This window comes from Pleurodeles waltl, chromosome 11 (genome assembly GCF_031143425.1).
Source record: "Pleurodeles waltl isolate 20211129_DDA chromosome 11, aPleWal1.hap1.20221129, whole genome shotgun sequence".
In the NCBI taxonomy this organism is placed as follows: domain Eukaryota; kingdom Metazoa; phylum Chordata; class Amphibia; order Caudata; family Salamandridae; genus Pleurodeles; species Pleurodeles waltl.
This window is the reverse complement of record NC_090450.1, coordinates 597,864,554-597,881,970: the sequence shown is the minus strand read 5'-3', so window position 1 is coordinate 597,881,970 and position 17,417 is coordinate 597,864,554.

Genomic DNA, 17,417 nt, shown 5'->3' with positions numbered 1-17,417 from the left:
GAACCCATAGGGCCCAATGTTAACCAATGCTGAATTGCGCCGCGGTCTTCAACCGCCTACCGAGACAGTGTACAACGCCAGCGCAGTTACCTCATTTCTTCTTGTCCTACCTTACAGGTCAGGCAGCCGCCATTTCAGGGGGCCACATGGCAGGCCAAATAACTGTGTCACACCTATTTAGGCCAGGAATACACACAGACAAAGGCACATAGAGAAATTGTTACCTTTTTGCAAAACAGCATTGTGATACCTAAGTGCTGTATGACCCTCTGCTCACCGTTTTCCCCCTATAGGGCACGTCTGGCGGGGCAGGTGATGAGATGGCAGCATCCTCCGGTGTTCAGACCCCTGGTGGACCTGTCAACAATGGAAGAGAGACACATAATTATCACTTACATACTTGATCGTGCAACAACCCAGGAACTGTGTGCCCAGCTGGAGCCAGACCTGATTTCAGATATCCGCCATGCCACAGGAATACCCCCTTTAGTGCTGGTCCTGTCTGCCCTCCATTTCCTGGCCAGTGGGTCTTTTCAAACAACAGTAGCCATGGCATCAGGGATGTCCCAGCCAATGTTCTCTAACGTGTTGTCTGCCCTGATGAAACACATGTGCAGCTACATTGTTTTCCGTCAAGTGGAGGGTTTTCCCACAGTGAAAGGTGACTTCTATGCTCTGGGACATATCCCCAACATCACTGGTGCCATTGATGGTACACATGTGGCATTTCCCCCCCCCCCCTGCAGGAATGAACAGATGTACAGAAACCAGAAAAGCTACCATTCAATGAATGTGCAGATGGTGTGTTTGGCAGACCAGTACATCTCCCATGTGAATGCCAAGTATCCTGGCTCTGTGCATGCCACTTATATTTTGAGGAATAGCAGCATCCCTTATGTGATGGGGCAACTCCAGAGGCACTGTGTGTCTAATAGGTGAGCCTAAAGTCCCCACACAGATTCATTTGCTGCCTGGGTATGGGAGATTTCCTAATGTTTGGAGGATGTCTAACAGTTGTCCCTCGATATTTGCAGGTGACTCTGGTTGCCCCAACCTGTCATGGCTACTGACCCCAGTGAGGAATCCCAGGGCAAGGGCAGAGGAACGCTACAATGAGGCACATGGGCAAAGTAGGAGGATCATAGAGCGCTCCTTCGGCCTCCTAAAGGCCAGATTCCGATGCCTCAATCTGACAGGTGGATACCTATACTACTCACCGAAGAAGGTGTGGCAGATCATCGTCGCCTGCTGTATGTTGCACAACCTGGCTTTGCGACGCCAGGTGCCTTTTCTGCAGGAGGATGGGCATGATGGTGGTCTTTTGGCAGCTGTGGAGCCTGTGGACAGTGAAGAAAAGGAAGCAGAAGAAGAAGATGTAGACAACCGAAACAACATCATTCTGCAATACTTCCAGTGAGACACAGGTAAGAAGATGGAACTGCTTCCCACATCTCATACTATTGTAGGACCTAGCATAAGTCTGCCTTTTTATCTCTGTGTATGGACCCTGACTTGTCACTTTGGCTTTTCATTTCACAGATCTGGGTCCCAATTTCTGCCCCCTGCTATGTTTACTCCTGGACTACATCTGTGCAACATTGGTATGTGAACAGTAAATTAACATTGCTATATTCCACAGATTTTGCAATTACACATTTGTGAAAGCACAGACTGACTCCAGAATGATTTGTGATTCAAGGGTGTTTATTTCTGTGCAAATAAGTGGAGGGGGTGTAAAATGGGCTGTGATGATGGTGGAGGAATGTCCATGGCAGAGTCCAGTCTCTTGGTCTCACAGGTGTATTGTCCATTGGGGCATAGGAAGTAGAGCTATGGCAGTTTACGGTGGACAGAGTGACAATGTGGGACAGAAGGGTGACATTCAGGAGGGTCTGATTTCCTGGCGGGGTCTTGGCAATGTTCTCTGTCTTGTTCCTCGATCTCAGGGACCATTTGCGGGGTGGTTCTCCTTCTGCAGGGGGTGGGGTGCTGGAGGCCTGTTGGTCCTGTGGCGGGGCCTCCTGTCCACTAGCGACGGCGGAGGTGGAGGGCTGTTCATCGTTCAGGCTAGTGTCAGGGGCCCGTTTGTGTCCCGCTGTGTCCCTCATGGTGTTGACAAGATCTGCCAGCACCCCTGCAATGGTGACCAAGGTGGTGGTAATGGACTTCAAGTCCTCCCTGATCCCCAGGTAGTGTTCCTCCTGCAGCTGCTGGGTCTCCTGAAACTTGGCCAGTACCATGCCCATGGTCTCCTGGGAATGGTGGTAAGCTCCCATGATGGAGAGGCCCTCGCAGAGTGTCGGCTCCCTGGGCCTGTCCTCCCCCTGTCGCACAGCAGTCCTCCCAGCTTCCCTGTTATCCTGTGCCCCTGTCCCCTGAACCGTGTGCCCACTGCCACTGACCCCAGGTCCCTGATAGTCTTGGGTTGGTGGGTTAGCCTGGGGTCCCTGTAGTGGTGTACACACTGCTGATTGACGTGTCCTGGGGACAGAGGGATAGGCCCACTGGGTGGGTGCTGTGGCGGTGTTTCCTGATGGTGGAGGCCCTGTGGTGGTTTGGGACTGTGTCAGGGGAAACGACTGTCCAGAGGTCCCAGATGGGCCGGGCTGGTCATCTTGATCCAGGAGTCCAGAGCTGCTGTCATCACTGTGGGCCTCTTCTGTGGGGGGAATGGATATGTCTGTCACGTCCTGTCTGGTAACATTGGGTAGGGGTCCTGTTGGGGAGAAAATGCATAGTTTTAGTATCTGTGTGCCATCTTGTGCATTGGGTGAGGTACCCTCTACTCCTGTGCTTGCGTCATTGTGTTAGCCCTTTTGTGATAGTTGGTTTGGGGTCTGTGTGGGTTTCTGTACTGGACATGCTTTGGTGACGGTGGTCCATGCATAGGTGTTGCATGCAGGGCCTTGGTATTAAGATGTGTGGGTTGTGATAGTGGGACATATGGAGATAATGGTGTGATGGGGGTGAGGGTAAGAGTGGGAGTATGTGATGGCATGCAGGTGGGCTGGGGAGATGAAGTAGTCAAGATATGACTTACCAGAGTCCAGTCCTCCTGCTACTCATGCGAGGCCCTCAGGATGCATTATTGCCAAGACTTGCTCCTCCCATCTTGTTAGTTGTGTGGGAGGAGGTGGGGGTCCACCGCCAGTCCTCTGTACAGCAATCTGGTGCCTTGATACCACGGAACGTACCTTCCCCCGTAGGTCGTTCCACCTCTTCCTGATGTCATCTTGTGTTCTTGGATGCTGTCCCACTGCACCTGCTCACCAGCTCCCTGATGGTGTGACAGTTCAGACAATGGGTCTGAGTAATTTGTCACTCCTCCAGGTTTGCAAGGACGACTAGGGGCCTGTACTCCGGAGCATTCCTCATCCTCACCCTTCCAACGTACCTCGGAAAAGGGGGGAGTAAAAATCATGATGCGCACCATTGACTGTGTGGACACAGCTGTGCTGTGCACAGCTTACACAATTAAACCAATTACACACCTAGAATGCACTCTCAATGCACATTGCACATGTAAAATGGCAGCTGCTTGTCCAGCATGCACAGAACAAACAGAAGTTAGCCCATTCCGACGGCGTAACATGTCATGGTGGTAGGTGGTCACTACCGATGTGCAAGTCCTCATTAGTTAACAGTGTTGCGTATGGGAGACAGGAGGCAATGCTTATCACCGCCGGCAGAGACGGTGATGTTTGCTGTGGATAAGACCATCACTTTATGTGCTCAGGCTCACTTGACTTCTAACATTTGTGAAACTAAATCCTAGAGTGGTGTGCTGCAGTGTTCTGAATCTGATTGCCAAAATGCCATGTCCTGCAGGAGATAGGGCCCCAGCCATCACCCAGGAAGAATTGGAGAAGCTCATTGGTGGGATCCTAACCCTGTATGGACAGTTGTGTGTGGCACCAGAGCAGCAGGTGAGTGCAATGTCACTGTCCAGTCTGTGAGTGGTGCAAATGGGGACGGGGACCTTGAGAAGAGGCAGTGTGACTAGAGCATGGACATGGGAGAGGAGTCAGAGGATACGTGGATTGATGAAACTTGCGTGTAGGTAGTGAGATGTGTGCTGTCCAGTGCTGTCCCTGTGTTGGGACACTAAATAATTTTGTCCTGTCTGTGTCACCCATGCAGGTCAGCACCCATCTAAAGAAGGGGATATGCTGTTCCATCGCCAAGCAAGTGCAGACCCTGGGGGTCCATGCCCGGCGGAGCACCCACTGCAGAAAGTGGTGGGAAGTCCTTGGACCCTGACCCCCTCTTATGTCCCACATTTGGCAGTGGCATACCCTGAGGTGCAGCCACAAAGGGATGAGTACACACTCTCACTTGCATTATGTGTAGCCTTAGTGTCTCAGGATGTATACTATTGGAAGGCTATATCATTGATGCTAGGTAGATAAATATCAACTATGGGTATTAGAGAGCCAGGAATGATATTTACCATAGATGTGGGGCCATGCAGTCAGTGAGTTGAGGGTCACATATCCCCAATGCGGTATCTGTGTTGTCACCCATGACCAAGATGAGCTTGGAAGCTCATGGCAACAGGGTCATTGCATCTGGGATGTCAGGCCAATCTCATATGTTCTTGGCAACCATTATGCCAGGGGTGAATGCAGAGTCCTCAATGCACAGGCAGGTAGTGTCTGTGTAGTGAGGTAAGGTTGTCAACATTGTCACAGTGCAATTTGGATATGGCCTAGTTGGCACACCAACTACCCATGCAGGATACAGTTGGTTCGGTAGTCCAGGAATTGTGTGTATCAGAGGGTATGGGAACTGGCCAGGTACTGTGCAGCTGTGGCGGGTATGCCTCCCATCATGTACATGATTGCATTTGTGACACCATCAGCGGTACACATGTGCATTGCTGTGGTTGGGCATAGGTGTTCCATTGTTGTGGCATGTGTAAGTGAGGTCATGCTGTGTCATGGCATGACATTTTAGGTTGTTGTAGTTACAGTTTGTGACTGTTGTGCTGGCATTGGCCAATTGCACCCTGTCTCTATCTGTCTCCACTCTCCCTCCCTCCCTCTCCTCCTCTGTCTTTATGTGCATCAGCATCATCTGGTGAAGGAGAAGAAGCACCGGCAAGTGGGGAAGCTGCAGCCCAAGGTACCCAGGAGGCAGAATCCTGCAGAGCCGAAGGGACCAGTGGGCAGGAGGGTGAGGGTAGTGCCACGGGGGAGACGGGATCAAACACAACATTTTCGGATTCCTTCTCCGATGGCAGCTCCCTGGTGGTGGCAGACCCATCTGGGCCCATGGCTGCATCATCCTTGTCCATCACCCCCCTTACCAGCACCACCCTCTCTGTAGCTCCCCACCCAGTTGCCCTTGCCCACTCACCCAGAAGGGTGGGTATCCCCTTTACCGTAGGCACCTCTGCCCCTGTACCAGTCAGCTCTGCTGCCCTCAATGAGGAGGCTATTGATCTCCTGAGGTCCATCTCTGTAGGGCAGACAACCATCGTGAATGCCATCCAGGAACTGGCATCCCCGATGCAGCAGTCAAATGCCTTCCTGGAGGGCGTTCATGGTGCCCTGCCTGACCTGCAGGGATCGTTTCAGGCTGTTGCCTCCTCATTGACGGCAGCAAGTGTTCCTACCCCTTCCGTCCCCCCTCAACCTCCTGTTCCCACTCCCACAACCCTCTCACATCACCCATCCAAGGCACACCTTGATACCACCATGCATCCACATCAACAGACCCAGATCACAAGGACAAACACTGTAGTGTTAAAACATTATATAAAACTCATACTGTCTTTGTCATTTGTATTTGAGATCATATTGTAAATGAGAGAGTTGGTTTGGATCTGAGTGACCACGACTTCCCTGAGAAGTTCCAAAGATGTCATGCGCTCGGCTGCCTAATCATTTCTTCCCCATGGGAGAAATGAGGCACTGCTAGTTAGCCGGAGCAGAAACCGGATTTAGGGTGACAGAGTTCTTTACAAGTAGGTCAGACTCAGTCCCCCACACCGTTATCGATCCTGCTGCCTAGAAATCCAGTAGTCTCATTTAGGATAATGAGAGCCCACCCAACAACACAAGCACCACAGGAGACACCACTGCCATGCACACACACAACAAACACAAGCAGACACAACAACATCCCCTCTCTAAGTGGACTCCCCTACCACACCCCTCACAGTCATATCACCACTCACACCTGCAGTCTCCACCTCAACTGACAACACAGCCACATGCAGCACATCCACCCTCCCTGCAGATACCACCCCAACATTCACTCACACATCCCTCCTACCATCTCCCTGTGTCTGCTCCCTCCCTCCTCCCAGTATACCTAAATGCCCACAATCACCCACCCAACAGTCACCCAGCAAACACATGTCATCCACCCAGGCACCTGCACGCAGGCCACCTCCACATTCACACCTCTCAACCATTCCCTCTGCCTCCACTCCTGAACATCTTTCCCATGAGCTACCTTCGGCCTCTAAGAAATGTTTCTTTCAAGAGTTTTCCCTGTTCCCCCCAAGGGCTCAGTCCCTGTTACACCCAAGTGCCCTATTGCCCTTCCCAAACCCCTGCCTTCCACCTCTCAGTCCTTCCCTGGTTTTCACAAGGCCCCATCACCAACTGAGACCTCCACCCCTACAAAGTCAGAAGTTGTCTCTCCCAAACCAAAGCCAAAACACACTACCTCCACCTCGGAGGCTATGCGAAGGCCCACCTCCCTCTCAGCTAAACCAGCACCTTCTAAGGGCAAGTCAAAGGAACCCCCCCCAAATCCACCAGCAAGGGCCCCCCCATCCAAGTCCGAGACGAAGGACCCGCCTCCAAGCCGAAACAGCTCCCCCGCCCTCGCTCATCCCAGAGGTGCCTGCATGCCCCATTGTTGCCTTAGCCCTGTGGAGGTCAGCATATTGCAGTCTGGGGTCAAGTTGACGTGTCATTCTGTGCCCAGTGTTCTTTGGACACTGTGGGACATTTGGACTGGCCCTTTCACCTAATGTATATAGTTTTGTATTTAATACTTGTTCCACTATTACATCTGCACCACGTAATTTTAGTGCCAATGGTGACAACCGTCTCCTGGCTTTCCTTCTACATGTATGTTTGATGGATGTGCAATTTTGTGTGTGTGTTGTGTGTGCACTAATATCCTTCCCTCCAGTGTGTGCTAGGCTGGTGTACTTACGGTTGGTGTCTTGGTCAGCGTCTCTGGACCTGGAGGTCAATTGCCAGAAGGAGCATTGGGAAGACTTGTAATTTGCATGCCATGGCGCATACAGACGTGCCTATATTCTTGAAGGTGAGTTTTCCCTTTTAAGTTGTTCATTTCCACCAGGCTTTTCGTGGCGGTGAGACCGCCCCCGAAATCATGGCGGTGTGGAACCTCATAATACGGTCGTAGGAAACAGCCTGGCTGCTGGCCTGGAGATGCCTTTCGCAGATAACAGGGGCCCATCCCCTGTGGCAGTCCGAGCAAAAACTTGGCTGTGTTCTGCAGGTGCCTTCTCAGTACTCGTAATATGGAAGTCTTTGCCGTCTGGCCCGCAGCAGTGCAACTGCCACCTCCACTGCCACCTCCACCGCGGCAGTCCACTGACCGCCAACACCGTAATGAGGGCCTAAATGTGTGCCTGTATGGTCCGTTTCAGAAACTGGGCTGCACAATCATCTGAGGCACCTCGTGTAATTCCAAAGGGTCCTGGGGGCATAAAAAACATCAAAAAATTACACACTGCTGAAAGAGTTTTCACAGGGTTTACTAGTTTCAGATTTTGACTGTCAGGTAAAACATACAATATTTCTGAAATGCTATGAGAGCATTCTAGTTGTACATACATTAAGGACACAAATAAAAAAGACAGAAAAAAACAAGAAAAATATGAGTAATCATATGACTGACCTTTTAGACCTGTCAGCCTTATAGTGGTCTTCCCCCAAACTTTTTACCTGTACCCCCCCCTTATTTTTGCTGTCCTCATTTTTTCTGGCCTTGGGACTCTGTGCACTTTACTGCTGTTGACCAGTGCTAAAGTGTTTGTGCTCTGCCACTAACATGGTAGAGTTGGCTTAAATCCAATTGGCTTATTTTAATTACTTGTAGGTCCCCAATAAATTGATACCACCTGTACCTAGGGTCTGTAAATTAAATCCTACGTATTGTGCCACCCAACAAAGTAGCCTTTTTAAACATGTCTCAGACCTGCCATTGCAGTCTATGTGTTCCCTTCTGTACTGGCATTTCGACCTAGGTCACACCTAAGGTAGGCCTTACACAGTCTAGAGGGCAGAGTACAGTGTATTTAAAAAGGCAAACATGTACTATTACATTTTACATGTTCCAGTAGTGAAAAGCACTGAAATTCATTTTGCACTACTTGAAGGCCTACCTCTACAATAGGATAACATTGCATTACCTTATTACATTTAATAAGTGATAACTTTCGATTGGGGGTAGGTGGACAGATCAAATTTGGTGTGTAAAGAATTGCAAATAACAGCACTCTTTAATGGTTAATTTGAACTTTTAGTCATATTCAGAAAATGACACTTTTAGAAGGTTGACATTTCCTTGTTCTTACCATTTGGTGTCTGTTGCTTGTATCCTAGGTCACATGACTAGGTGTCGTTGGAAGTTGGTCTTTGGGTTTTGCTCCCAGACTGTGAGACAAAGAAAAGCAGGACGGGCCACTCTGAGTTATGCAGGGGAGGAGCTGATATCTACCACACTTTGTCATCACAAAGGCCCTGTGTATATTCTATTGCATTCCACGACAATTTGTGACCAGGGCAGGAAGGCAGGAAATCCCAAGAGCCCCTCTAGTGGATAGAAACCTCTAGAAGCTTCTCCTACTTCAAGGTGTGCACCAGGTATAAATATTGGACCTCAGTTCCCAACTCTTCAATACATATATGGGCATGTGAAAGACTCAGAAGAAGGACTGCTGTGTTGCCCTGCTGCCCTCTTGTCTGAGTGAAGGACTGGACTTGTATATTGAACCCAGGACCACCAGAATGACTCCACAGGCTAGTTACCTGGCCTCCTGATCCAATTCACCAGGAACAGAACAGGCACCTTCCATTTTCTACCAAGCACCTGGACTCTGCCACATGTGAGTCATTCCCTCCCATGTGGCGCCACTCCAGTCCTAGACCCTTGGAAGTGATCCTAAAGGTACTCTACAAGCCTCAACTGTGGCCCCAGAAGAACTGATGTGTCAGAACCACTGTGTGACGCATCGCCTCACCAAACTACGCATCAAGTCCACTGCATGGTTTGTCTCCAGTGCAGGTCTTCACATCACTGCTCGGAGCTTTGCAGGAACTGCCACTGCATGATGCATCTTCGATGCAGGTCTTCGCATTGCAAGCCCCTCATCAATGGCATTCTTGACGACGAGGCAGGAATCTGCATTCGCAAATCCAGCAGTGTTTCGGAGCAAGCCTGTGTGCAATGTATCTTGACAAAGGATGTTGTATCAGAAGCTCCTCATCAACAGTGTCCTTGATGACGATGCAGGACCTCATATTGCAGCTTCGTAGCTCATAGGAATCACTGCTGTGCAACACATCCTTGACACCAGACTCTGTGCCGCTCCTCAGCTAGGATTTAAGGTACTCTAGCTCAGTGGGCCTAACTTGGTCCCTGTAGTTCGCGTGCACTCCTTTGCCATTAGCCTGAACTTGTTACTTTTCCCTGGTCTAGCGCAACCAAATATCCACAGTTGGCGATTTATGCTTTTTGGCACTATTTTCAATAAAATCTTTCAAATTGCACATCTCCCGTTTTACTGATTGGGCTTTTGTTGGTTTCATCTTACATTATTTCTTAAATGTTACTAAATCTTTCTAAATTGGTGTGAGGTTTTTCTTGCATTGTGTTTTCACTTCATGAAGTGCTGCATACTTTGCCTCTTGCCTCTAAGGTAGGCCTGACTGTGCTTTTATCAAGCTACCAGAGACTTAATTACAGGTTATTTTGGGGTGTGCTTATGACTTCACATTGACAAAGATTGTGGCTGCTGCTTGGTTAGGATTTCACCCCCCTCAACCAGTAACTCAATTTCTTACATTTGTGTCTGGGGTCTGGATTTGAACTTTTGTTTGTGCAGTTCTATACAGTGATTTTGTGTAACACTAACATCAAAGTTAAGTAATCTGAGGCCAATTTGAACATTTTTATTCCTCCCCAGTTTTTTAATTGGCTTTTCCCCTTGTTTTATATCTAAGTTCCCAAACTCTGTATTGTTCATAGTATGGAGATGTTCAGAGTGGGTAGCCTCAAAATGGTTGAGCTGCAGTTGCTCTGCAAGAAGAGAAGGTTGCATGCAGGAAATAAGGACACAAACCTGGACCTTCGAATAGCCCTCTGTGTCTATGAGGAGATGACAAGGATACACTTCCAGCCTGAGGAAACTGAGAATGAGTATCTTAATGAGGATGAGCCTGCTGATGGGGAACTTGATATAGGCATAGAGAAGGCCTTGTCTTTGGAAGTCCCAGATAGGTGCGACCAGCTGCTCACTGAAAGAGAGCCCAGTATCAGGACAGGGAGCAAGGTGTCAACCAGGAACTTGCCCCCAGGAGAGCTGGGACACGGGAAAGCAGAAAGGAAGTTCAGGCTACAAATGCCCAAGCTTGAAATAGATGAAAAGAACCCTGAGAGGGCTTTGGCAGAAAAGTAACTACTGCTGGTGCGTGAAAGGAGCTTCAAAGAACTGAATATTAAAGCAAGACAAACTTTAGAGTCCAGCTGCAATTGTGGCAGCCTACTCACAGTGTCTGAAATTGATAAGCATTTTAAACTTTAAAATTGCATACCTCCAGTTCTACTTCTTGGATTTTTGTCATTTTGGACTTACAGTATTTACTAAATTTGACTCTATTTTTCTAAATTGGTATGGGATTTTTCTTGTGTTGTGTTTTCACTTTATTATTGCTTGAAATGCTGCAGAAAATAATTTACACATTGTCTCTAAGTTAAGCCTGACTACTTGGGTGCCAGAGGATTAAGCAAAGGTTAATTTGTGGTTTGCTTGTGACTTTCACCCCTGACAACCTGTAACCGGATTTCATACATGATTGAAATTACACATCGCTGCTGGACAAAAAGTAGTGTCAGTATTTAATTAAGTGAATTCCAATATTTTGATTAGATTCAAATTGAAGCAAAATTGCTTGATGGGAATCACCTTCTCTTTCTAACATTCATAGATTTTAATTGTGTTTTTCACACTATAAATCGAAGCATATTCTGAGGGAAATTAAGGAAATAGGGTAGTCCATAGTATTGATAAATTTTGTAATTGAACTCGATTCTGATGCACGTATTCAGCTTATGACCACTTAATACACGTTTTACTAATCAGACAATTCCTTTATTTGTTAATTCATTTATTGTACATTTCTGAAAAGTGCAGCTCTTCTGAACGGGTGTCAATTGTCTGTAGGTAGAACAACCTACGAGAAGGTAGATTTTTACAAAGAATACGTGGGACTAATGCAGAACTGAGTAAGATACAACAGAGATATTTTCTAGGTATGGAACGGCATATGTTAGGTAACAATCAGACATATATGGTGATGGCAGATAAGAAGGGTAGAAATGTTACAATCATGTAAAATTTGGAGAGTAATGAGAGTGGATTGGAAGTTGATGGCAGAAATTGTAGAATGAAGAGTGGAGTATCAGTGAATTAGATGGGAGAAAGCTAGAAAGCAAAGAGGTGGGAGAATATTAGCAAAGAAAGGAAGATTAGGGGCCAGATGTAGCAACCCGTTTGCGAGTCGCAAACGGCGAAAATCGCCGTTTGCGACTCGCAAACGTGGGTTTGCTATGCAGAAATGCATTTTGCGAGTCGGATCCGACTCGCAAAATGCATTTCAGACTCGCTAATAGGAAGGGGTGTTCCCTTCCTATTAGCGACTCGCACTGGTATGCAATTCCATTTGCGGCCGCGAAAGCGGCCGCAAATGGACTCGCAGTTACCATCCACTTGAAGTGGATGGTAACCCAGTCGCAAACGGGAAGGGGTCCCCATGGGACCCCTTCCCCTTTGTGACTGGACCAGATATTAATTTTTCAGGGCAGGGAGTGGTCCAAGGGACCACTCCCTGCCCTGCAAAACCGAAACTAAAGGTTTCGGATTTTTTTAAAGTGCAGCTCGTTTTCCCTTAGGGAAAACGGGCTACACTTTAAAAAAAAAAAACCTGCTTTATTGAAAAGCAGGTCGCAAACATGGAGGTCTGCTGACGACAGCAGGCCTCCATGTTTGCGAGTGCCTATACTCGCAATGGGGCCGCAATTTGCGACCCACCTCATGAATATTCATGAGGTGGGTCATTGCGACCCCATTGCGAGTTGCAGTCGGTGTCTGAGACACCGTACTGCATAGCAATTTGCGAGTTGCAAATTGCGAGTCGCAGGGACTCGCAATTTGCAAGTCGCAAATTGCTTTTTTCGTACATCTGGCCCTAGGTCTGCTAGCTGCAGTAAAGTGCGAATGCCTGAGACATGGTGGAAGGGAAATGCAAAACCTTGATACATTTTGCCCCCAGCTTATACGAGAAATTTGAGACAGCTTTTCAAGGAGCAGAGACAGAATTATATAGCAAAATATCAACCCAGCTTGGAGGCATGATGTACTAAGGCAGAAGTCACAAATAGTGTTTGCAACCTTCACACCAACTTTCTGTGACCTGTCTCTGATTATATGCAACCTTTGGGCCGAACTTGAGAAAAGTGGCGCTGCATCCAATGCATCGCCACTTTTCTTGCGCCCCCCCCTGCACCTCTCTAACACCACCATGTGTACGCTGTATTTACGATACGGTGCACCATGTCAGAATTAGGAACAATAGTATAAACATTTTGATATTATTATGCCGCTTTGCTCCACTAGCGTCAAAAATGTTGACGCTAGTGGAGCAAAGAGCAATGACTCCCATTGATTACAATGAATGCGTCAATTTAACTCCTGCTTTCAATAGACTTTATGATGCCAAAAATGGCACAATGAAATCTTGTACAATTCATTGCACTATTTTTGAGGGCCACCTTCCGCCAGAATGCCCCCTTTTCATACATTATGCATGTCGCATGCATAACATGGCACAAAGGGTTACAAAGTGCTGCAATGCGTGTATTGTGCCACTTTGTAAATATTGCACGGGGAAAATGCCATATTAGCACTGCCTTAGTGTAAAAAAAAATATGCTAAGCCGGCGCTAAAGTGGCACAAGGGGCTATTAAATCTTCCCCCGTGTACCTTTAACCCCTTTGCTGCCAGGCCTTTTCCCCTCGGGTGCCAGGCCTTTTTTTGGCTATTCGGGGCAGTTTGCGCTTAGGCCCTCATAACTGTTTGTCCACATAAGCTACCCATGCCAAATTTGAGTCTTTTTTTCCCAACATCCTAGGGATTCTAGAGCTACCTAGACTTTGTGGGTTCCCATGAAGCAGACCAACAAATTAGCCAAAATACAGTGATTTTTTTTTTTTTTTTAATGGGAAAAAGGTCTGCAGAAGAAGGCTTGTGGTTTCTTCCCTGAAAATGGCATCAACAAAGGGTTTGCGGTGCTAAAATCACCAGATTCCCAGCTTTCAGGGAAAGGCAGACTTGAATCAGAAAACCCAATTTTTCAACACAATTTTGGCATTTTACTGGGATATACACCATATTTTTACTATTTTTTGTGCTTTCAGCCACCATCCAGTTAGTGACAGAACGAGTGTGAAACCAGTGCTGGATTCCAGAAGGGTAAACATTTCTGAAAAGTAGACAATATTCTACATGTGAATTACAGGGTATTTATCAAATAGGTGACAGAAAGTTCTGAAATCAGAGAGGAGACACAAACTTCCTTCCACCCAGCGTTCCCCCAAGTCTCTCAAAAGAAATGATAACTCGCTTGTGTGGGTGGCAAGCAACAGAAAAAGACCAAAAACCTGTAGAGATTGAGGGGATAACACAGTGAGTTGATAAGCACATATTTTTTATTATACATCTTTAGGCTGACTCTGCTTTGGGGACCCACAAAAGTGAGGTATCATTTTACTTGGGAGACTGAGGGGAACGCTGGGAGGTAGGAAATTTGTGCTGGAGTGGTGATCCTACAAAGAAAAGTGAGGAAAGTATGCTTTTTAATGCAAATTTGGAGGTTTGCAGAGGAGTCTGAAAATGTTGGGGGATCCACGCAAGCCACACCTCCCTGGACTTCTTGGGGTGTCTAGTTTTAAAAAATGTCTGGGTTTGGTAGGTTTCCCTAGATGAAGGCCGCACCTGGGACCAAAAGTGCAGGTGCCCCCCCCCAAACACAAGTAGTTTTGTAATAAATCATTGTGATGTGTCCACGTACTTCTGTGATGTTTTAAACACTAAGGTGGTCATTACAACCCTGGCGGTCGGTGTTAAAGCGGCGGTAAGACCGCCAACAGGCCGGCTGAATTTTTTTTGCACTTACGACAGTGGCGGAAACCGCCAACAAAGACAGCCCCTTTAACACTCCGACCGCCACAGCGGTACAAACAAACAGCATGGCGGTCACTGCCAACAGACAGGCGGAGGACAAAGTACCGGCCACACTATTATGACAGACCAATCCGCCACCTTTTCCGGGGCGGATTCACCGCGGATAAAAGCATGGCGGAAGCAGGAATTCCGAAGGAAAAACGCTCACCTCTACACACCCCACTAGGAACGAGGACACCATGGACCCGGAACTCCAAATTCTACCTGTGAAAGTCTTCCTGCTCCTCTACCAGGAGCATGAACGCCGGTGGCGAAGACCACAGTGAGTACTGCACCTATGACACAGGGGAGGGGGGAGGGAAAAAACAGGGGCACTCACATGCAACACGCAACACCCCCACCCCATCCACTATAACACACACACTAATGCATATTAATACATCACATTTACACCACCCAAACCTCCCTGGAAGAATGCAAAGACAATAGAAAATGAGTGTAACCATTGTAATATATTAAAATCAAGTAGGCAGAAACATATATATATATATATATACACCATGTACAAAATATATACCAAGCATAGTAGTCCAGGTAGTGCTCCAATTAAGTCCGTGGAACACTGGGACCACAGGGTATGGGCGAGGCCCACACACAATCCCCGACCATGACGGAGAGAACACTGCAGGGGCATCAGAGAGTAAGAAAACAGGCACCTCAGGGGGAGGGAAAGGGGGGGGGCACCTCAGCCGGTTCAGTGCACAACGCCAAATCCACGAGGGGGCCACATGCCCACTGTTCCATCCTGGGGAGTGCAAAGCCACAGTCTCTCAAGTCTCTACAGTGGGTGGGTTGCCAATGTTCAATCCTGGGGAGTGCAAAGCCACAGTCTCTCAAGTCTCTACAGTGGGTGGGTTGCCCACTGTTCCATCCTGGGGAGTGCAAAGCCACAGTCTCTCAAGTCTCTACAGTGGGTGGGTTGCCCACTGTTCCATCCTGGGGAGTGCAAAGCCACAGTCTCTCAAGTCTCTACAGTGGGTGGGTTGCACACTGTTCCAGCCTGGGGAGTGCAAAGCCACAGTGTCTCAAGTGGATAACAGTCTCCACTGGTTCTGGAGGGGGCATGGTGCCCAGAGTGCTTCATCCTGCTAAGGACAGAGGTAGTGTATGGATCTCTTCACTGGTTCTGGAGGGGGCATGGTGCCCAGAGTGCTTCAGCCTGCTAAGGACAGAGGTAGTTGATGGATCTTTCCACTGGTTCTGGAGGGGGCATGGTGCCCAGAGTGCTTCATTCACCCCGTGACGGACTCAGTAGCGTCAGTCCCCTTGGCACTCATGGGCCAGGGGTGCTTGAGACGGCTGTGCTCTGTTCAGCGGTGCTTGAGACGGCGGTGCCCTGTACAGCGGTGCTTGAGATGGCGGTGCCCTGTTCAGCGGTGCTTGAGGCGGCGGTGCCCTGTTCAGCGGTGCTTGAGACGGCGGTGCCCTGTTCAGCGGTGCTTGAGGCGGCTGGGCCCTGTTCAGCTGTGCTTGAGGCGGCGGTGCCCTGGTCAGCTGTGCTTGAGGCGGCGGTCTCCATTGCAGGGACTCAGCTGCTGGCGGTCCTTCATGGCCCAGCGGGGCTTTTGCTGCCGGTCCTTCATGGCCCAGCAGGGCTTTTGCTGGCGGTCCTTCATGGCCCAGCGGGGCTTTTGCTGGCCGTGGCCTCCTGGGCAGCTGGGCTTGTGCTGGCGGTGGCCGCCTGGGCAGCTGGGCTTGTGCTGGCAGTGGCCTCTTGGGCAGCTGGGCTTGTGCTGGCGGTGGCCTCCTGGGCAGCTGCGCTTGTGCTGGCGGTGGCCTCCTGGACAGCTGGGCTGGTGCTGGCGGTTGCCTCCTGGGCAGCTGGGATTGTGCTGGCTGTGGCCTCCTGGGCAGCTGGGCTGGTGCTGGCGGTGGACTCCTGGGCAGCTGGGCTTGTGCTGGTGGTGGCCTCCTGGGCAGCGGGGATGATGGCGGTCTTCTCCGCCGTGCTGCTCTTCCCAGACTTGCTGGGTTTCTTGTGGCCCTTCCCCACCTTGGAAGGTGTCACAGCTGACTCCACACTCCCACCGGGACCCCTGGGAGCGGCTTTGGTGGCTGGAGTCTTCCCCCTCTCCCGCCGGGCACTGGCCAATTTCTGATGCTTCACAGGTGGGGGACTGTCTGTGCTGTGGCTCTGTGCCACACTGGCTGCCCTGGTGGCCGGTGCACTCCAGATTCTGGTGACTACAGGCAACACTGGTCCCAGAGATGTTGTGGCTGAGTAGCTAGTTCAGGACCTAGGAGACGGACGGGGTGGGGGAGGTGTGGTAAAGAGGTCAAGGTTGGACAGGAAAAGTTTTTTGGACACATTGGGATGGGTAGCTGGAGGGGGTTTGGGAGTGAAGAAAGAGGTTGTGGTTGTAGGAGGTGTTCGTTTGCTGACTTTGGGTGAAGGTGCATGCGCTGGAGGCTGTTGTGAGGTGGATGGCTGTTGGGTTGGTGTGTGACTGCGTTTGTGTATCTTGGGAGGGAGCGTTACAGACACACTGGGAGAGGACATAGGGGACGTGTGAATGGTAGTGGGGGTGTTGACTGCAGGTGAGCGGGGTGTGCTGGTGGGTGTGCTGGAGAGGGACGTGGTGGCAGTAGAGGTAGTTCATGCAGGTGTGAGTGGAGACGAGACAGGGAGGGAGGAGGGAGATGAGGAGGAGGGGGACACAGCGGAGGCAGTGGATGTTGGCATGTCTGCATGTGTGTGATGCTTGCGTGAGTGCCTGTGGGATGTGTGGTGCTTATGTTTGCCTGAGCTTCCCTTGTGTGTTGACGTGCGTGCATGCTGGTCTGTAGGTGTGCTTGGGAAATGCTGAGGTAGTGGGGATTGGGTCTGGGTGGAGGAAGTTGGAGGGGGAGGCTAGAGACAGGGACAATGGCTGCCATCAGTGCTGAGGCCAGAGTCTGAAAA